The 21,843-nt window shown below is 50.4% G+C and overlaps 14 pseudogenes; all 14 read left to right on the top strand.

Moving 5' to 3' along the window:
- The first annotated feature begins 140 nt into the window (after positions 1-140).
- On the top strand, positions 141-260 carry LOC130333124 (5S ribosomal RNA; annotated as a pseudogene).
- Positions 261-941: 681 nt separating this feature from the next.
- Positions 942-1,061, top strand: LOC130333153 (5S ribosomal RNA; annotated as a pseudogene).
- A 670-nt stretch (positions 1,062-1,731) lies between these two features.
- On the top strand, positions 1,732-1,851 carry LOC130333212 (5S ribosomal RNA; annotated as a pseudogene).
- Positions 1,852-1,933: 82 nt separating this feature from the next.
- LOC130333113 (5S ribosomal RNA) lies at positions 1,934-2,053 on the top strand (annotated as a pseudogene).
- Positions 2,054-5,331: 3,278 nt separating this feature from the next.
- On the top strand, positions 5,332-5,451 carry LOC130333132 (5S ribosomal RNA; annotated as a pseudogene).
- Positions 5,452-7,310: 1,859 nt separating this feature from the next.
- LOC130333187 (5S ribosomal RNA) lies at positions 7,311-7,430 on the top strand (annotated as a pseudogene).
- A 1,659-nt stretch (positions 7,431-9,089) lies between these two features.
- LOC130333168 (5S ribosomal RNA) lies at positions 9,090-9,209 on the top strand (annotated as a pseudogene).
- A 2,980-nt stretch (positions 9,210-12,189) lies between these two features.
- On the top strand, positions 12,190-12,309 carry LOC130333109 (5S ribosomal RNA; annotated as a pseudogene).
- Positions 12,310-13,193: 884 nt separating this feature from the next.
- Positions 13,194-13,313, top strand: LOC130333107 (5S ribosomal RNA; annotated as a pseudogene).
- Positions 13,314-13,395: 82 nt separating this feature from the next.
- LOC130333133 (5S ribosomal RNA) lies at positions 13,396-13,515 on the top strand (annotated as a pseudogene).
- A 1,271-nt stretch (positions 13,516-14,786) lies between these two features.
- On the top strand, positions 14,787-14,906 carry LOC130333134 (5S ribosomal RNA; annotated as a pseudogene).
- An 82-nt stretch (positions 14,907-14,988) lies between these two features.
- LOC130333176 (5S ribosomal RNA) lies at positions 14,989-15,108 on the top strand (annotated as a pseudogene).
- Positions 15,109-21,230: 6,122 nt separating this feature from the next.
- Positions 21,231-21,350, top strand: LOC130333210 (5S ribosomal RNA; annotated as a pseudogene).
- Positions 21,351-21,633: 283 nt separating this feature from the next.
- LOC130333179 (5S ribosomal RNA) lies at positions 21,634-21,753 on the top strand (annotated as a pseudogene).
- The last annotated feature ends 90 nt before the right edge of the window (positions 21,754-21,843 follow it).

Raw genomic sequence — 21,843 nt, forward strand, 5'->3', positions numbered from 1 at the left:
TCCTAAGCTGAATGTGCCTGTTCTTGTCAGATCGCAGACTGCTGCCCGGCTATTGACATTTTGCTCTGTTGCCGCCTTTCTCTCTGAATCCGAAAAGGATTTATTGATGCTTAAATGCACAGTATAAAAAGCATGAAGCTGTCAATGGCCATCCTAAGCTGAACGCGCCTGCTCTCGTCAGATCGCAGACTGCTACCCAGCTTAGGGCCCGGTAAGTACTGGCGTGGGAGACTGCCTGGGAATCCCGGGTGCCGTTGACATTTTGCTCTATTGCTGCCTTCCGCTCCGATTCCGAAAATAATTTATTGATGCTTAAATCCACAGTATACAAGGTGTGAAGCTGTCGACGGCCATCCTAAGCTTAACGCGCCTGCTCTCGTCAGATCGCAGACTGGTACAGATCTTAGGGCCCGGTAAGTACCGGCATGGGAGACTGGCTGGGAATCCCGGCTGCCGTTGACATTTTGCTATTTTGCCGCCTTCCGTTCCGATTCCGAAAAGGATTTATTGATGCTTAAATGCACAGTATAAAGGGAGAAAAGCTGTCAACGGCCATCCTAAGCTGAACGCGCCTGCTCTCGTCAGATCGCAGACTGCTACCCAGTTTACGGCCCGGTAAGTACCAGCATGGGAGACTGGCTGGGAATCCCAGGTGTCGTTGACATTTTGCTCTGTTGCCGCCTTACGCTCCGATTCCGAAAAGGATTTATTGATGCTTAAATCCACAGTATATAGGGTGTGAAGATGTCTACGGCCATCCTGAGCTGAATGCACCTGTTCTTGTCAGATCGCAGACTGCTACCCTGCTTCGGGCCCAGTAGGTACCAGCATGGGAAACTGGCTGGGAATCCCAAGTGCAGTTGACATTTTGCTCTGTTTCTGCTCCGATTCCGAAAATTATTTATTGATGCTTAAATCCACAGTATACAAAGTGTGAAGCTGTCAACAGCCATCCTAAGCTGAACGCGCCTGCTCTCGTCAGATCGCAGACTGCTACCCAGCTTAGGGCCTGGTAAGTACCAGCATGGGAGACTGGCTGGGAATCCCGGGTGCAGTTGACATTTTAATCTGTTGCCGCCTTCCGCTCCGATTCGGAAAAGGATTTATTGATGCTTAAATCCACAATATACAGGGTGTGAAGCTGTCAACGGCCATCCTAAGCCTGAACGTGCCTGCTCTCCTCAGATCGCAGACTGCTGCCCGGCAGATACCGGCATGGGAGACTGGCAGGCAATCCAAGGTGCCATTGACATTTTGCTCTGTTGCCGCCTTCTTCTCCGATTAATAAAATTATTTATTGATGCTTAAATCCACAGTATACAAAGTGTGAAGCTGTCAACGGCCATCCTAAGCTTAACACGCCTGCTCTCGTCAGATCGCAGACTGCTACCCAGCTTAGGGCCTGGTAAGTACCAGCATGGGAGACTGGCTGGGAATCCCGGCTGCAGTTGATATTTTACTCTGTTTCTGCTCCGATTCCGAAAATTATTTATTGATGCTTAAATCCACAGTATACAAAGTGTGAAGCTGTCAACGGCCATCCTAAGCTGAACGCACCTGCTCTCGTCAGATCGCAGACTGCTACCCAGCTTAGGGCCCAGTAAGTACCGGCATGGGAGACTGGCTGGGGATCCCCGGTGCAGTTGACATTTTGCTCTGTTGCCGCCTTCCGCTCCAATTCGGAAAAGGATTTATTGATGCTTAAATGCACAGTATAAAGGGCATGAAGCTGTCAACGGCCATCCTAAGCTGAACGCGCCTGCTCTCGTCAGATCGCAGACTGCTACCCAGCTTAGGGCCCGGTAAGTACCAGCATGGGAGACTGGCTGGGAATCCCAGGTGTTGTTGACATTTTGCTCTGTAGCCGCCTTCCTCTCTGATTCCGAAAAGGATTTATTGATGCTTAAATGCACAGTATAAAAAGCATGAAGCTGTCAATGGCCATCCTAAGCTGAACGCGCCTGCTCTCGTCAGATCGCACACTGCTACCCAGCTTAGGGCCCGGTAAGTACTGGCATGGGAGACTGCCTGGGAATCCCGGGTGCCGTTGACATTTTGCTCTATTGCTGCCTTCCGCTCTGATTCCGAAAATAATTAATTGATGCTTAAATCCACAGTATACAAGGTGTGAAGCTGTCGACGGCCATCCTAAGCTTAACGTGCCTGCTCTCGTCAGATCGCAGACTGGTACAGATCTTAGGGCCCGGTAAGTACCGGCATGGAAGACTGGCTGGGAATCCCGGCTGCCGTTGACATTTTGCTATTTTGCCGCCTTCCGTTCCGTTCCGATTCCGAAAAGGATTTATTGATGCTTAAATGCACAGTATAAAGGGCGAAAAGCTGTCAACGGCCATCCTAAGCTGAACGCGCCTGCTCTCGTCAGATCGCGGACTGCTACCCAGTTTAGGGCCCGGTAAGTGCCAGCATGGGAGACTGGCTGGGCATCCCAGGTGTCGTTGACATTTTGCTCTGTTGCCGCCTTACGCCCGATCCGGAAAGGATTTATTGATGCTTAAATCCACAGTATACAGGGTGTGAAGATGTCTACGGCCATCCTAAGCTGAATGCGCCTGTTCTCGTCAGATCGCAGACTGCTACCCAGCTTCGGGCCTGGTAAGTACCAGCATGGGAGACTGGCTGGGGATCCCGGGTGCAGTTGACATTTTGCTCTGTTTCTGCTCCGATTCCGAAAATTATTTATTGATGCTTAAATCCACAGTATACAAAGTGTGAAGCTGTCAACGGCCATCCAAAGCTGAACGCGCCTGCTCTCGTCAGATCGCAGACTGCTACCCAGCTTAGGGCCTGGTAAGTACCAGCATGGGAGACTGGCTGGGAATCCCGGGTGCAGTTGACATTTTAATCTGTTTCTGCTCTGATTCAGAAAAGGATTTATTGATGCTTAAATCCACAATATACAGGCTGTGATGCTGTCAACGGCCATTCTAAGCCTGAACGTGCCTGCTCTCCTCAGATCGCAGACTGCTGCCCGGCAGATACAGGCATGGGAGACTGGCTGGCAATCCAAGGTGCCGTTGACATTTTGCTCTGTTGCCGCCTTCTTCTCCGAATAATAAAAATATTTATTGATGCTTAAATCCACAATATACAAGGCGTGAAGATGTTAACGGCCATCCTAAGCTGAACGCGCCTGCTCTCGTCAGATTGCAGACTGCTACCTAACTTAGGGCCCGGTAAGTACTGGCATGGGAGACTGGCTGGGAATCCCGGGTGCCATTGACATTTTGCTCTATTGCTGCCTTCCGCTCCGATTCCGAAAATAATTTATTGATGCTTAAATCCACAGTATACACGGTGTGAAGCTGTCGACGGCCATCCTAAGCTGAACGCGCCTGCTCTCGTCAGATCGCAGACTGGTACAGATCTTAGGGCCCGGTAAGTACCTGCATGGGACACTGGCTGGGAATCCCGTCTGCCGTTGACATTTTGCTCTGTTGCCGCCTTCCGTTCCGATTCCGAAAAGGATTTATTGATGCTTAAATTCACAGTATAAAGGGCGAGAAGCTGTCAACGGCCGTCCTAAGCTGAACGCGCCTGCTCTCGTCAGATCACAGACTGCTACTCAGCTTAGGGCCCGGTAAGTACCAGCATGGGAGACTGGCTGGGAATCCCAGGTGTCGTTGACATTTTGCTCTGTTGCCGCCTTCCGCTCTGATTCCAAAAAGGATTTATTGATGCTTAAATCCACAGTATACAGGGTGTGAAGATGTCTACGGCCCTCCTAAGCTGAATGTGCCTGTTCTTGTCAGATCGCAGACTGCTACCCAGCTTCGGGCCTGGTAAGTACCAGCGTGGGAGACTGGCTGGGAATCCCGGGTGCCGTTGACATTTTGCTATTTTGCCGCCTTCCGTTCCGATTCTGAAAAGGATTTATTGATGCTTAAATGCACAGTATAAAGGGCGAAACGCTGTCAACGGCCATCCTAAGCTGAATGCGCCTGCTCTTGTCAGATCGCAGACTGCTACCCAGTTTTGGGCCCGGAAAGTTCCAGCATGGGAGACTGGCTGGGCATCCCAGGTGTCGTTGGCATTTTGCTCTGTTGCCGCCTTACGCTCCGATTCCGAAAAGGATTTATTGATGCTTAAATCCACAGTATACAGGGTGTGACGATGTTTACGGCCATCCTAAGCTGAATGCGCCTGTTCTCGTCAGATCGCAGACTGTTACCCAGCTTCGGGCCTGGTAAGTACCAGCATGGGAGACTGGCTTGGAATCCCGGGTGCAGTTGACATTTTGCTCTGTTTCTGCTCCGATTCCGAAAATTATTTATTGATGCTTAAATCCACAGTATACAAAGTGCGAAGCTGGCAACGGCCATCCTAAGCTGAACGCGCCTGCTCTCGTCATATCGCAGACTGCTACCCAGCTTAGGGCCCGGTAAGTAACAGCATGGGAGACCAGCTGGGAATCCCAGGTGTCGTTGACATTTTGCTCTGTTGCCGCCTTACGCTCCAATTCCGAAAAGGATTTATTGATGCTTAAATCCACAGTATACAGGGTGTGAAGATGTCCAAGGCCATCCTAAGCTGAATGCGCCTGTTCTCATCAGATCGCAGACTGCTACCCAGCTTCGGGCCTGGTAAGTACCAGCATGGGAGACTGGCTGGGAATCCCGAGTGCAGTTGACATTTTGCTCTATTGCTGCCTTCCGCTCCGATTCCGAAAATAATTTATTGATGCTTAAATCCACAGTATACAAGGTGTGAAGCTGTCGACGGCCATCCTAAGCTTAACGCGCCTGCTCTCGTCAGATCGCAGACTGGTACAGATCTTAGGGCCCGGTAAGTACCTGCATGGGACACTGGCTGGGAATCCCGGCTGCCGTTGACATTTTGCTCTGTTGCCGCCTTCCGTTCCGATTCCGAAAAGGATTTATTGATGCTTAAATGCACAGTATAAAGGGCAAGAAGCTGTCAACGGCCGTCCTAAGCTGAACGCGCCTGCTCTCGTTAGATCGCAGACTGCTACTCAGCTTAGGGCCCAGTAAGTACCAGCATGGGAGACTGGCTGGGAATCCCAGGTGTCGTTGACATTTTGCTCTGTTGCCGCCTTCTGCTCCGATTCCAAAAAGGATTTATTGATGCTTAAATCCACAGTATACAGGGTGTGAAGATGTCTACGGCCATCCTAAGCTGAATGCGCCTGTTCTCGTCAGATCGCAGACTGCTACCCAGCTTCGGGCCTGGTAAGTACCAGCATGGGAGACTGGCTGGGAATCCTGGGTGCAGTTGACATTTTGCTCTGTTTCTGCTCCGATTCCGAAAATTATTTATTGATGCTTAAATCCACAGTATACAAAGTGTGAAACTGTCAACGGCCATCCTAAGCTGAACGCGCCTGCTCTCGTCAGATCGCAGACTGCTACCCAGCTTAGGGCCTGGTAAGTACCAGCATGGGAGACTGGCTGGGAATCCCGGGTGCAGTTGACATTTTAATCTGTTGCCGCCTTCCGCTCCGATTCGGAAAAGGATTTTTTGATGCTTAAATCCACAATATACAGGGTGTGAAGCTGTCAACGGCCATCCTAAGCCTGAACGTGCCTGCTCTCCTCAGATCGCAGACTGTTGCCCGGCAGTTACCGGCATGGGAGACTGGCTGGCAATCCAAGGTGCCATTGACATTTTGCTCTGTTGCCGCCTTCCTCTCCGATTAATAAAAATATTTATTGATGCTTAAATCCACAATATACAAGGCGTGAAGATGTCAACGGCCATCCTAAGCTGAACGCGCCTGCTCTCGTCAGATCGCAGACTGCTACCCAGCTTAGGGCCCAGTAAATACCGGCATGGGAGACTGGCTGGGAAACCCGGATGCAGTTGACATTTTGCTCTGTTGCCGCCTTCCGTTCCGATTCCGAAAAGGATTTATTGATGCTTAAATGCACAGTATAAAAAGCATGAAGCTGTCAATGGCCATCCTAAGCTGAACGTGCCTGCTCTCGTCAGATCGCAGACTGCTACCCATCTTAGGGCCCGGTAAGTACTGGCATGGGAGACTGGCTGGGAATCCCGGTTGACATTTTGCTCTATTGCTGCCTTCCGCTCCGATAACGAAAATAATTTATTGATGCTTAAATCCACAGTATACAAGGTGTGAAGCTGTCGACGGCCATCCTAAGCTTAACGCGCCTGCTCTCGTCAGATCGCAGACTGCTACCCAGCTTAGGGCCCGGTAAGTACAAGCATGAGAGACTGGCTGGGAATCCCAGGTGTCGTAGACATTTTGCTCTGTTGCCGCCTTCCGCTCCGATTCCGAAAAGGATTTATTGATGCTTAAATCCACAGTATAAAGGGTGTGAAGATGTCTACGGCCATCCTAAGCTGAATGCGCCTGTTCTCGTCAGATCGCAGACTGCTACCCAGCTTAGGGCCCGGTAAGTACCAGCATGGGAGACTGGCTGGGAATCCCGGGTGCAGTTAACATTTTAATCTGTTGCCGCCTTCCGCTCCGATTCGGAAAAGGATTTATTGATGCTTAAATCCACAATATACAGGGTGTGAAGCTGTCAACGGCCATCCTAAGCCTGAACGTGCCTGCTCTCCTCAGATCGCAGACTGCTGTCCGGCAGATACCGGCATGGGAGACTGGCTGGCAATCCAAGGTGCCATTGACATTTTGCTCTGTTGCTGCCTTCTTCTCCGATTAATAAAAATATTTATTGATGCTTAAGTCCACAATATACAAGGCGTAAAGATGTCAACAGCCATCCTAAGCTAAACGCGCCTCCTCTCGTCAGATCGCAGACTGCTACCCAGCTTAGGGCCCAGTAAGTACCGGCATGGGAGACTGGCTGGGAATCCGGGTGCAGTTGACATTTTGCTCTGTTGCCGCCTTCCGCTCCGATTCGGAAAAGGATTTATTGATGCTTAAATGCACAGTATAAAGGGAGTGAAGCTGTCAACGGCCATCCTAAGCTGAACGCACCTGCTCTCGTCAGATCGCAGACTGCTACCCAGCTTAGGGCCTGGTAAGTACCAGCATGGGAGACTGGCTTTGAATCCCAGATGTTGTTGACATTTTGCTCTGTAGCCGCCTTCTGCTCCGATTCCGAAAAGGATTTATTGATGCTTAAATCCACAGTATACAGGGTGTGAAGCCATCTACGGCTATCCTAAGCTTAATGTGCCTGTTCTTGTCAGATCGCAGACTGCTGTCCGGCAAGTACGGGCATGGGAGACTGGCTGGCAATCCAAGGTGCTATTGACATTTTGCTCTGTTGCCGCCTTCCTCTCTGATCCCGAAAAGGATTTATTGATGCTTAAATGCACAGTATAAAAAGCATGAAGCTGTCAATGGCCATCCTAAGCTGAACGCGCCTGCTCTCGTCAGATCGCAGACTGCTACCCAGCTTAGGGCCTGGTAAGTACTGGCATGGGAGACTGGCTGGGAATCCCGGGTGCCGTTGACATTTTGCTCTATTGCTGCCTTCCGCTCCGATTCCGAAAATAATTTATTGATGCTTAAATCCACAGTATACAAGGTGTGAAGCTGTCGACGGCCATCCTAAGCCTGAACGTGCCTGCTCTCCTCAGATCGCAGACTGCTGCCCGGCAGTTACCGGCATGGGAGACTGGCTGGCAATCCAAGGTGCCATGGACATTTTGCTCTGTTGCCGCCTTCCTCTCCGATTAATAAAAATATTTATTGATGCTTAAATCCACAATATACAAGGCGTGAAGATGTCAATATCCATCCTAAGTTGAATGTGCCTGCTCTCGTCAGATCGCAGACTGCTTCCCAGCTTAGGGCCCAGTAAGTACCGGCATGGGAGACTGGCTGGGAATCCCGGGTGCAGTTGACATTTTGCTCTGTTGCCGCCTTCCGTTCCGATTCCGAAAAGGATTTATTGATGCTTAAATGCACCGTATAAAAAGCATGAAGCTGTCAATGGCCATCCTAAGCTGAACGCGCCTGCTCTCGTCATATCACAGACTGCTACCCAGCTTAGGGCCCGGTAAGTACTGGCATGGGAGGCTGGCTGGGAATCCCGGTTGCCGTTGACATTTTGCTCTATTGCTCCGATTCCGAAAAGAATTTATTGATGCTTAAATCCACAGTATACAAGGTGTGAAGCTGTCGACGGCCATCCTAAGCTTAACGCGCCTGCTCGCGTCAGATCGCAGACTGGTACAGATCTTAGGGCCCGGTAAGTACCGGCATGGTAGACTGGCTGGGAATCCCAGGTGCAGTTGACATTTTGCTATTTTGCCGCCTTCCGTTCCGATTCCGAAAAGGATTTATTGATGCTTAAATGCACAGTATAAAGGGCGAAAAGCTGTCAACGGCCATCCTAAGCTGAACGCGCCTGCTCTTGTCAGATCGCAGACTGCTACCCAGTTTAGGGCCCGGCAAGTACCAGCATGGGAGACTGGCTGGGAATCCCAGGTGTCGTTGACATTTTGCTTTGTTGCCGCCTTCCGCTCCGATTCCAAAAAGGATTTATTGATGCTTAAATCCACAGTATACAGGGTGTGAAGTTGTCTACGGCCATCCGAAGCTGAATGCGCCTGTTCTCGTCAGATTGCAGGCTGCTACCCAGCTTCGGGCCTGGTAAGTACCAGCATGGGAGACTGTCTGGGAATCCCGGGTGCAGTTGACATTTTGCTCTGTTTCTGCTCCGATTCCGAAAATTATTTATTGATGCTTAAATCCACAGTATACAAAGCGTGAAACTGTCAACGGCCATCCTAAGCTGAACGCGCCTGCTCTCGTCAGATCGCAGACTGCTACCCAGCTTAGGGCCTGGTAAGTACCAGCATGGGAGACTGGCTGGGAATCCCGGGTGCAGTTGATATTTTAATCTGTTGCCGCCTTCCGCTCCGATTTGGAAAAGGATTTATTGATGCTTAAATCCACAATATACAGGGTGTGAAGCTGTCAACGGCCATCCTAAGCCTGAACGTGCCTGCTCTCCTCAGATCGCAGACTGCTGCCCGGCAGTTACCGGCATGAGAGACTGGCTGGCAATCCAAGGTGCCATTGACATTTTGCTCTGTTGCCGCCTTCCTCTCCGATTAATTAAAATATTTATTGATGCTTAAATCCACAATATACAAGGCGTGAAGATGTCAACGGCCATCCTAAGCTGAACGCGCCTGCTCTCGTCAGATCGCAGACTGCTACCCAGCTTAGGGCCCGGTAAGTACCAGCATGGGAGACTGGCTGGGAATCCCGGGTGCAGTTGACATTTTGCTCTGTTGCCGCCTTCCGTTCCGTTCCGATTCCGAAAAGGATTTATTGATGCTTAAATGCATAGTATAAAAAGCATGAAGCTATCAATGGCCATCCTAAGCTGAACGTGCCTGCTCTCGTCAGATCGCAGACTGCTACCCAGCTTAGGGCCCGGTAAGTACTGGCATGGGAGACTGGCTGGGAATCCCGGTTGCCGTTGACATTTTGCTCTATTGCTGCCTTCCGCTCCGATTCCGAAAATAATTTATTGATGCTTAAATCCACAGTATACAAGGTGTGAAGCTGTCGACGGCCATCCTAAGCTTAACGCGCCTGCTCTCGTCAGATCACAGACTGGTACAGATCTTAGGGCCCGGTAAGTACCGGCATGGGACACTGGCTGGGAATCCCGGCTGCCGTTGACATTTTGCTCTGTTGCCGCCTTCTGTTCCAATTCCGAAAAGGATTTATTGATGCTTAAATGCACAGTATACAAAGTGTGAAGCTGTCAACGGCCATCCTAAGCTGTACGCGCCTGCTCTCGTCAGATCGCAGACTGCTACCCAGCTTCGGGCATGGTAAGTACCAGCATTGGAGACTGGCTGGGAATCCCGGGTGCAGTTGACATTTTGCTCTGTTTCTGCTCCGATTCCGAAAATTATTTATTGATGCTTAAATCCACAGTATACAAAGCGTGAAACTGTCAACGGCCATCCTAAGCTGAACGCGCCTGCTCTCGTCAGATCGCAGACTGCTACCCAGCTTCGGGCATGGTAAGTACCAGCATGGGAGACTGGCTGGGAATCCCGGGTGCAGTTGACATTTTGCTCTGTTTCTGCTCCGATTCCGAAAATTATTTATTGATGCTTAAATCAACAGTATACAAAGTGTGAAGCTGTCAACGGCCATCCTAAGCTGAACGCACCTGCTCTCCTCAGATCACAGACTGCTGCCCGGCAGTTACCGGCATGGGAGACTGGCTGGCAATCCAAGGTGCCATTGACATTTTGTTCTGTTGCCGCCTTCCGCTCCGATTCGGAAAAGGATTTATTGATGCTTAAATCCACAATATACAGGGTGTGAAGCTGTCAACGGCCATCCTAAGCCTGAACGTGCCTGCTCTCCTCAGATCGCAGACTGCTGCCCGGCAGTTAGCGGCATGGGGGACTGGCTGGCAATCCAAGTTGCCATTGACATTTTGCTCTGTAGCCGCCTTCCGCTCCGATTCCGAAAATGATTTATTGATGCTTAAATCCACAGTATACAGGGTGTGAAGCCGTCTACGGCTATCCTAAGCTGAATGTGCCTGTTCTTGTCAGATCGCAGACTGCTGCACGGCAAGTACGGGCATGGGAGACTGGCTGGCAATCCAAGGTGCTGTGTACATTTTGCTCTGTTGCCGCCTTCCTCTCCGATTAAAAAAATATTTATTGATGCTTAAATCCACAGTATACAAGGCGTGAAGATGTCAACGGCCATCCAAAGCTTAACGCGCCTGCTCTCGTCAGATCGCAGACTGCTACCCAGCTTCGGGCCCGGTAAGTACTGGCATGGGAGACTGGCTGGGAATCCCGGGTGCCGTTGACATTTTGCTCTATTGCTGCCTTCCGCTCCGATTCCGAAAATAATTTATTGATGCTTAAATCCACAGTATACAAGGTGTGAAGCTGTCGACGGCCATCCTAAGCTTAACGCGCCTGCTCTCGTCAGATCGCAGACTGGTAAACTGGCAGACTGGTTCCGATTCCGAAAAGGATTTATTGATGCTTAAATGCACAGTATAAAGGACGAGAAGCTGGCAACGGCCAACCTAAGCTGAACGCGCCTGCTCTAGTCAGGTCGCAGACTGCTACCCAGCTTAGGGCCCGGTAAGTACCAGCATGGGAGACTGGCTGGAATCCGGGGTGCAGTTGACATTTTAATCTGTTGCCGCCTTCCGCTCCGATTCGGAAAAGGATTTATTGATGCTTAAATCCACAATATACAGGGTGTCAAGCTGTCAACGGCCATCCTAAGCTGAACGTGTCTGCTCTCCTCAGATCGCAGACTGCTGCCCGGCAGATACCGGCATGGGAGACTGGCTGGCAATCCAAGGTGCCATTGACATTTTGCTCTGTTGCCACCTTCCTCTCCGATTAATAAAAATATTTATTGATGCTTAAATCCACAATATACAAGGCGGGAAGATGTCAACGGCCATCCTAAACTGAACGCGCCTGCTCTCGTCAGATTGCAGACTGCTACCCAGCTTAGGGCCCAGTAAGTACCGGCATGGGAGACTGGCTGGGAATCCCGGGTGCAGTTGACATTTTGCTCTGTTGCCGCCTTCCGTTCCGATTCCGAAAAGGATTTATTGATGCTTAAATGCACAGTATAAAATTCATGAAGCTGTCAATGGCCATCCTAAGCTGAACGCGCCTGCTCTCGTCAGATCAAAGACTGCTACCCAGCTTAGGGCCCGGTAAGTACTGGCATGGGAGACTGGCTGGGAGTCCCGGTTGCCGTTGACATTTTGCTCTATTGCTGCCTTCCGCTCCGATTCCGAAAAGAATTTATTGATGCTTAAATCCACAGTATACAAGGTGTGAAGCTGTCGACGGCCATACTAAGCTGAACGCGCCTGCTCTCGTCAGATCGCAGACTGGTACAGATCTTAGGGCCCGGTAAGTACCGGCATGGGACACTGGCTGGGAATCCCGGCTGCCGTTGACATTTTGCTCTGTTGCCGCCTTCCGTTCCGATTCGGAAAAGGATTTATTGATGCTTAAATGCACAGTATACAAAGTGTGAAGCTGTCAACGGCCATTCTAAGCTGAACGCGCCTGCTCTCGTCAGATCGCAGATTGCTACCCAGCTTAGGGCCTGGTAAGTACCAGCATGGGAGACTGGCTGGAAATCCCGGGTGCAGTTGACATTTTAATCTGTTGCCGCCTTCCGCTCCGATTCGGAAAAGGATTTATTGATGCTTAAATGCACAGTATACAAAGTGTGAAGTTGTCAACGGCCATTCTAAGCTGAACGCGCCTGCTCTCGTCAGATCGCAGATTGCTACCCAGCTTAGGGCCCGGTAAGTACCAGCATGGGAGACTGGCTGGGAATCTCAGGTGTTGTTGACATTTTGCTCTGTAGCTCTGTAGACATTTTGCTTCGATTTCGAAAAGGATTTATTGATGCTTAAATACACAGTATGCAGGGTGTGAAGCCGTCTACGGCTATCCTAAGCTGAATGCGCCTGTTCTTGTCAGATCGCAGACTGCTGCCCGGCAAGTACGGGCATGGGAGACTGGCTGGCAATACAAGGTGCTATTGACATTTTGCTCTGTTGCCGCCTTCCTCTCCGATTAAAAAAAATATTTATTGATGCTTAAATCCACAGTATACAAGGCGTGAGGATGTCAACGGCCATCCTAAGCTGAACGCGCCTGCTCTCGTCAGATCGCAGACTGCTACGCAGCTTAGGGCCCAGTAAGTACCGGCATGGGAGACTGGCTGGGAATCCCGGGTGCAGTTGACATTTTGCTCTGTTGCCGCCTTCCGTTCCGATTCCGAAAAGGATTTATTGATGCTTAAATGCACAGTATAAAAAGCATGAATTTGTCAATGGCCATCCTAAGCTGAACGTGCCTGCTCTCGTCAGATCGCAGACTGCTACCCAGCTTAGGGCCCGGTAAGTATTGGCATGGGAGACTGGCTGGGAATCCCGGGTGCCGTTGACATTTTGCTCTATTGCTGCCTTCCGCTCCGATTCCGAAAATAATTTATTGATGCTTAAATCCACAGTATACAAGGTGTGAAGCTGTCGACGGCCATCCTAAGCTTAACGCGCCTGCTCTCGTCAGATCGCAGACTGGTACAGATCTTAGGGCCCGGTAAGTACCGGCATGGGACACTGGCTGGGAATCCCGGCTGCCGTTGACATTTTGCTCTGTTGCCGCCTTCCGTTCCGATTCCGAAAAGGATTTATTGATGCTTAAATGCACAGTATAAATAGCGAGAAGCTGTCAACGGCCATCCTAAGCTGAACGCGCCTGCTCTCGTCAGATCGCAGTCTGCTACTCAGCTTAGGGCCCGGTAAGTACCAGCATGGGAGACTGGCTGGGAATCCCAGGTGTCGTTGACATTTTGTTCTGTTGCCGCCTTCCGCTCCGATTCCGAAAAGGATTTATTGATGCTTAAATCCACAGTATACAAAGTGTGAAGCTGTCAACGGCCATCCTAAGCTGAACGCGCCTGCTCTCGTCAGATCGCAGACTGCTACCCAGCTTAGGGCCTGGTAAGTACCAGCATGGGAGACTGGCTGGGAATCCCGGGTGCAGTTGACATTTTGTTCTGTTGCCGCCTTCCGCTCCGATTCGGAAAAGGAATTATTGATGCTTAAATACACAATATACAGGGTGTGAAGCTGTCAACGGCCATCCTAAGCCTGAACGTGCCTGCTCTCCTCAGATCGCAGACTGCTGCCCGACAGTTACCGGCATGGGAGACTGGCTGGAAATCCAAGGTGCCATTGACATTTTGCTCTGTTGCCGTCTTCCTCTCCGATTAATAAAAATATTTATTGATGCTTAAATCCACAGTATACAAGGCGTGAAGATGTCAATGGCCATCCTAAGCTGAACGTGCCTGCTCTCGTCAGATCGCAGACTGCTACCCAGCTTAGGGCCCAGTAAGTACCGGCATGGGAGACTGGCTAGGAATCCCGGGTGCAGATGACATTTTGCTCTGTTGTCGCCTTCCGTTCCGATTCCGAAAAGGATTTATTGATGCTTAAATGCACAGTATAAAAAGCATGAAGCTGTCAATGGCCATCCTAAGCTGAACGCGCCTGCTCTCGTCAGATCGCAGACTGATACCCAGCTTAGGGCCTGGTAAGTACCAGCATGGGAGACTGGCTGGGAGTCCCGGGTGCAGTTGACATTTTAATCTGTTGCCGCCTTCCGCTCTGATTCGGAAAAGGATTTATTGATGCTTAAATCCACAATATAAAGGGCGTGAAGCTGTCAACGGCCATCCTAAACTGAACCCGCCTGCTCTCGTCAGATCGCAGACTGCTACCCAGCTTAGGGCCCGATAAGTACCAGCATGGGAGACTGGCTGGGAATCCCAGGTGTTGTTGACATTTTGCTCTGTAGCCGCCTTCCGCTCCGATTCCGAAAATGATTTATTGATGCTTAAATCCACAGTATACAGGGTGTGAAGCCGTCTACGGCTATCCTAAGCTGAATGTGACTGTTCTTGTCAGATCGCAGACTGCTGCACGGCAAGTACGGGCATGGGAGACTGGATGGCAATCCAAGGTGCTGTTGACATTTTGCTCTGTTGCCGCCTTCCTCTCCGATTAAAAAAATATTTATTGATGCTTAAATCCACAGTATACAAGGCGTGAAGCTGTCGACGGCCATCCTAAGCTTAACGCGCCTGCTCTCGTCAGATCGCAGACTGGTACAGATCTTAGGGCCCGGTAAGTACCGGCATGGGACACTGGCTGGGAATCCCGGCTGCCGTTGACATTTTGCTCTGTTGCCGCCTTCCGTTCCGATTCCTAAAAAGGATTTATTGATGCTTAAATGCACAGTATACAAAGTGTGAAGCTGTCAACGGCCATCCTAAGCTGAACGCGCCTGCTCTCGTCAGATCGCAGACTGCTACCCAGCTTAGGGCCTGGTAAGTACCAGCATGGGAGACTGGCTGGGAATCCCGGGTGCAGTTGACATTTTAATCTGTTGCCGCCTTCCGCTCCGATTCGGAAAAGGATTTATTGATGCTTAAATGCACAGTATAAAGGGCATGAAGCTGTCAACGGCCATCCTAAGCTGAACGCGCCTGCTCTCGTCAGATCGCCGACTGCTACCCAGCTTAGGGCCCGGTAAGTACCAGCATGGGAGACTGGCTGGGAATCCCAGGTGTCGTTGACATTTTGCTCTGTTGCCGCCTTCCGCTCCGATTCCGAAAAGGATTTATTGATGCTTAAATCCACAGTATACAGGGTGTGAAGATGTCTACGGCCATCCTAAGCTGAATGCGCCTGTTCTTGTCAGATCGCAGACTTCTGCCCGGCAAGTACGGGCATGGGAGACTGGCTGGCAATCCAAGGTGCTATTGACATTTTGCTCTGTTGCCGCCTTCCTCTCTGATTCCGAAAAGGATTTATTGATGCTTAAATCCACAGTATACAGGGTGTGAAGCCGTCTACGGCTATCCTAAGCTGAATGCGCCTGTTCTTGTCAGATCGCAGACTGCTGCCCGGCAAGTACGGGCATGGGAGACTGGCTGGCAATCCAAGGTGCTATTGACATTTTGCTCTGTTGCCGCCTTCCTCTCCGATTAAAAAAATATTTATTGATGCTTAAATGCACAGTATACAAAGTGTGAAGCTGTCAACGGCCATCCTAAGCTGAACGCGCCTGCTCTTGTCAGATCGCAGACTGCTACCCAGCTTCGGGCCCGGTAAGTACTGGCATGGGAGACTGGCTGGGAATCCCGGTTGCCGTTGACATTCTGCTCTATTGCTGCCTTCCGCTCCGATTCCGAAAATAATTTATTGATGTTTAAATCCACAGTATACAAGGTGTGAAGCTGTCAACGGCCATCCTAAGCTGAACGCGCCTGCTCTCGTCAGATTGCAGACTGCTACTTAACTTAGGGCCCGGTAAGTACCAGCATGGGAGACTGGCTGGGAATCCCAGGTGTCGTTGACATTTTGCTCTGTTGCCGCCTTCCGCTCCGATTCCGAAAAGGATTTATTGATGCTTAAATCCACAGTATACAGGGTGTGAAGATGTCTACGGCCATCCTAAGCTGAATGCGCCTGTTCTTGTCAGATCGCAGACTGCTACCCAGCTTCGGGCATGGTAAGTACCAGCATGGGAGACTGGCTGGGAATCCCGGGTGCAGTTCACATTTTGCTCTGTTTCTGCTCCGATTCCGAAAATTATTTATTGATGCTTAAATCCACAGTATACAAAGTGTGAAGCTGTCAACGGCCATCCTAAGCTGAACGCGCCTGCTCTCCTCAGATCGCAGACTGCTGCCCGGCAGTTACCGGCATGGGAGACTGGCTGGCAATCCAAGGTGCCATTGACATTTTGTTCTGTTGCCGCCTTCCGCTCCGATTCGGAAAAGGATTTATTGATGCTTAAATCCACAATATACAGGGTGTGAAGCTGTCAACGGCCTTCCTAAGCCTGAACGTGCCTGCTCTCCTCAGATCGCAGACTGCTGCCCGGCAGTTAGCGGCATGGGAGACTGGCTGGCAATCCAAGGTGCCATTGACATTTTGCTCTGTAGCCGCCTTCCGCTCCTATTCCGAAAATGATTTATTGATGCTTAAATCCACAGTATACAGGGTGTGAAGCCGTCTACGGCTATCCTAAGCTGAACGCGCCTGCTCTGGTCAGATTGAAGACTGCTACCCAGCTTAGGGCCCAGTAAGTACCAGCATGGGAGACTGGCTGGGAATATCAGGTGTTGTTGACATTTTGCTCTGTAGCTCTGTAGACACTTTGCTCCGATTCCGAAAATGATTTATTGATGCTTAAATCCACAGTATCCACAGTATACAGGGTGTGAAGCCGTCTACGGCTATCCTAAGCTGAATGTGCCTGTTCTTGTCAGATCGCAGACTGCTGCCCGGCAAGTACGGGCATGGGAGACTGGCTGGCAATCCAAGGTGCTGTTGACATTTTGCTCTGTTGCCGCCTTCCTCTCCGATTAAAAAAATATTTATTGATGCTTAAATCCACAGTATACAAGGCGTGAAGATGTCAACGGCCATCCTAAGCTGAACGCGCCCGCTCTCATCAGATCGCAGACTGCTACCCAGCTTAGGGCCCGGTAAGTAACAGATTGGGAGACTGGCTGGGAATCCCAGGTGTCGTTGACATTTTGCTCTGTTGCCGCCTTCCGTTCCGATTCCGAAAAGGATTTATTGATGCTTAAATGCACAGTATACAAAGTGTGAAGCTGTCAACGGCCATCCTAAGCTGAACGCGCCTGCTCTCGTCAGATCGCAGACTGATACCCAGCTTAGGGCCTGGTAAGTACCAGCATGGGAGACTGGCTGGGAATCCTGGGTGCAGTTGACATTTTGCTCTGTTGCCGAGTTCCTCTCCGATTAAAAAAAATATTTATTGATGCTTAAATCCACAGTATACAAGGCTTGAAGATGTCAACGGCCATCCTAAGCTGAACGCGCCTGCTATCGTCAGATCGCAGACTGCTACCCAGCTTAGGGCCCGGTAAGTACTGGCATGGGAGACTGGCTGGGAATCCTGGGTGCCGTTGACATTTTGCTCTGTTGCCGCCTTCCGATCCGATTCCGAAAACGATTTATTGATGCGTAAATCCACAGTATACAGGGTGTGAAGATGTCTACGGCCATCCTAAGCTTAATGCGCCTGTTTTTGTCAGATCACAGACTGCTACCCAGCTTCGGGCCCAGTAAGTACCAGCATGTGAGACTGGCTGGGAATCCCGAGTGCAGTTGACATTTTGCTCTGTTTCTGCTCCGATTCCGAAAAGGATTTATTGATGCTTAAATGCACAGTATAAAGGGCAAAAAGCTGTCAACGGCCATCCTAAGCTGAACGCGCCTGCGCTCGTCAGATCACAGACTGCTACCCAGTTTAGGGCCCGGTAAGTACCAGCATGGGAGACTGGCTGGGAATCCCAGGTGTCGTTGACATTTTGCTCTGTTGCCGCCTTCTGTTCCGATTCCGAAAAGGATTTATTGATGCTTAAATGCACAGTATAAAAAGCATGAAGCTGTCAATGGCCACCCTAAGCTGAACGTGCCTGCTCTCGTCAGATCGCAGACTGCTACCCAGCTTAGGCCCGGTAAGTACTAGCATGGGAGACTGGCTGGGAATCCCGGTTGCCAGTGACATTTTGCTCTATTGCTCGAATTCCGAAAAGAATTTATTGATGCTTAAATCCACAGTATACAAGGTGTGAAGCTGTCGACGGCCATCCTAAGCTTAACGCGCCTGCTCTCGTCAGATCGCAGACTGGTACAGATCTTAGGGCCCGGTAAGTACCGGCATGGGACACTGGCTGGGAATGCCCGGCTGCCGTTGACATTTTGCTCTGTTGCCGCCTTCCGTTCCGATTCCGAAAAGGATTTATTGATGCTTAAATGCACAGTAGAAAGGGCAAGGAGCTGTCAACGGCCATCCTAAGCTGAACGCGCCTACTCTCGTCAAATCGCAGAGTGCTACCCAGCTTAGGGCCCGGTAAGTAACAGCATGGGAGACTGGCTGGGAATCCCAGGTGTCGCTGCCATTTTGCTCTTTTTTGCTCATTTTGCCATTTTACCCAGCTTCGGGCCCAGTAAGTACCAGCATGTGAGACTGGCTGGGAATCCCGAGTGCAGTGGACATTTTGCTCTGTTTTTGCTCCGATTCCGAAAAGGATTTATTGATGCTTAAATGCACAGTATAAAGGGCAAAAAGCTGTCAACGGCCATCCTAAGCTGAACGCGCCTGCGCTCGTCAGATCACAGACTGCTACCCAGTTTAGGGCCCGGTAAGTACCAGCATGGGAGACTGGCTGGGAATCCCAGGTGTCGTTGACATTTTGCTCTGTTGCCGCCTTCTGCTCCGATTCCGAAAAGGATTTATTGATGCTTAAATGCACAGTATAAAAAGCATGAAGCTGTCAATGGCAACCCTAAGCTGAACGTGCCTGCTCTCGTCAGATCGCAGACTGCTACCCAGCTTAGGCCCGGTAAGTACTGGCATGGGAGACTGGCTGGGAATCCCGGTTGCCATTGACATTTTGCTCTATTGCTCGAATTCCGAAAAGAATTTATTGATGCTTAAATCCACAGTATACAAGGTGTGAAGCTGTCGACGGCCATCCTAAGCTTAACGCGCCTGCTCTCGTCAGATCGCAGACTGGTACAGATCTTAGGGCCCGGTAAGTACCGGCATGGGACACTGGCTGGGAATGCCCGGCTGCCGTTGACATTTTGCTCTGTTGCCGCCTTCCGTTCCGATTCCGAAAAGGATTTATTGATGCTTAAATGCACAGTAGAAAGGGCAAGGAGCTGTCAACGGCCATCCTAAGCTGAACGCGCCTACTCTCGTCAAATCGCAGAGTGCTACCCAGCTTAGGGCCCGGTAAGTAACAGCATGGGAGACTGGCTGGGAATCCCAGGTGTCGCTGCCATTTTGCTCTGTTGCCGCCTTTCGCTCCGATTCCGAAAAGGATTTATTGATGCTTAAATCCACAGTATACAGGGTGTAAAGATGTCTACGGCCATCCTAAGATGAATGCGCCTGTTCTCGTCAGATCGCAGACTGCTACCCAGCTTCGGGCCCGGTAAGTAACAGCATGGGAGACTGGCTGGGAATCCCGAGTGCAGTTGACATTTTGCTCTGTTGCCGCCTTCCGCTCCGATTCGGAAAAGGATTTATTGATACTTAAATCCACAGTATACAGGGTGTGAAGCCATCTACGGCTATCCTAAGCTGAATGTGCCTGTTCTTGTCAGATCGCAGACTGCTGCCCGGCAAGTACGGGCATGGGAGACTGGCTGGCAATCCCAGGTGCTATTGCCATTTTGCTCTGTTGCCGCCTTCCTCTCCGATTCCGAAAAGGATTTATTGATGCTTAAATGCACAGTATACAAGGCGAGAAGATGTCAACGGCCGTCCTAAGCTGAACGCGCCTGCTCTCGTCAGATCGAAGACTGCTACTCAGCTTTGGGCCTGGTAAGTACCAGCATGGGAGACTGGCTGGGAATCCCGGGTGCAGCTGACATTTTGCTCTGTTTCTGCTCCGATTCCGAAAATTATTTATTGATGCTTAAATCCACAGTATACAAAGTGTGAAGCTGTCAACGGCCATCCTAAGCTGAACACGCCTGCTCTCGTCAGATCGCAGACTGCTACCCAGCTTAGGGCCTGGTAAGTACCAGCATGGGAGACTGGCTGGGAATCCCGGGTGCAGTTGATATTTTAATCTGTTGCCGCCTTCCGCTCCGATTTGGAAAAGGATTTATTGATGCTTAAATCCACAATATACAGGGTGTGAAGCTGTCAATGGCCATCCTAAGCCTGAACGTGCCTGCTCTCCTCAGATCGCAGACTGCTGCCCGGCAGTTACCGGCATGGGAGACTGGCTGGCAATCCAAGGTGCCATTGATATTTTGCTCTGTTGCCGCCTTCCTCTCCGATTAATAAAAATATTTATTGATGCTTAAATCCACAATATACAAGGCGTGAAGATGTCAACGGCCATCCTAAGCTGAACGTGCCTGCTCTCGTCAGATCGCAGACTGCTACCCAGCTTAGGGCCCAGTAAGTACCGGCATGGGAGACTGGCTGGGAATCCCGGATGCAGTTGACATTTTGCTCTGTTGCCGCCTTCCGTTCCGATTCCGAAAAGGATTTATTGATGCTTAAATGATCAGTATAAAAAGCATGAAGCAGTCAATGGCCATCCTAAGCTGAACGCGCCTGCTCTAGTCAGATCGCAGACTGCTACCCAGCTTAGGGCCCGGTAAGTACTGGCATGGGAGACTGGCTGGGAATCCCGGTTGCCGTTAACGTTTTGCTCTATTGCTGCCTTCCGCTCCAATTCCGAAAAGAATTTATTGATGCTTAAATCCACAGTATACAAGGTGTGAAGCTGTCGACGGCCATCCTAAGCTTAACGCGCCTGCTCTCGTCAGATCGCAGACTGGTACAGATCTTAGGGCCCGGTAAGTACCGGCATGGGACACTGGCTGGGAATCCCGGCTGCCGTTGACATTTTGCTCTGTTGCCGCCTTCCGTTCCGATTCCGAAAAGGATTTATTGATGCTTAAATGCACAGTATACAAAGTGTGAAGCTGTCAACGGCCATCCTAAGCTGAACGCGCCTGCTCTCGTCAGATCGCAGACTGATTCCCAGCTTAGGGCCTGGTAAGTACCAGCATGGGAGACTGGCTGGGAATCCCGGGTGCAGTTGACATTTTGCTCTGTTGCCGCCTTCCTCTCCGATTAAAAAAAATATTTATTGATGCTTAAATGCACAGTATACAAGGCTTGAAATTGTCAACGGCCATCCTAAGCTGAACGCGCCTGCTCTCGTCAGATCGCAGACTGCTACCCAGCTTAGGGCCCGGTAAGTACTGGCATGGGAGACTGGCTGGGAATCCTGGGTGCCGTTGACATTTTGCTCTATTGCTGCCTTCCGCTCCGATTCAGAAAAGAATTTATTGATGCTTAAATCCACAGTATACAAGGTGTGAAGCTGTCGACGGCCATCCTAAGCTTAACGCGCCTGCTCTCGTCAGATCGCAGACTGGTACAGATCTTAGGGCCCGGTAAGTACCGGCATGGGACACTGGCTGGGAATCCCGACTGCCGTTGACATTTTGCTCTGTTGCGCCTTCCGTTCCGATTCCGAAAAGGATTTATTGATGCTTAAATGCACAGTATAAAGGGCAAAAATCTGTCAACGGCCATCCTAAGCTGAACGCGCCTGCTCTCATCAGATCGCAGACTGCTACCCAGCTTAGGGCCCGGTAAGTACCAGCATGGGAGACTGGCTGGGAATCCCAGGTGTCGTTGACATTTTGCTCTGTTGCCGCCTTCCGATCCGATTCCGAAAAGGATTTATTGATGCTTAAATCCACAGTATACAGGGTGTGAAGATGTCTACGG

Source organism: Hyla sarda, unplaced genomic scaffold (genome assembly GCF_029499605.1).
Source record: "Hyla sarda isolate aHylSar1 unplaced genomic scaffold, aHylSar1.hap1 scaffold_401, whole genome shotgun sequence".
Lineage (NCBI taxonomy): Eukaryota > Metazoa > Chordata > Amphibia > Anura > Hylidae > Hyla > Hyla sarda.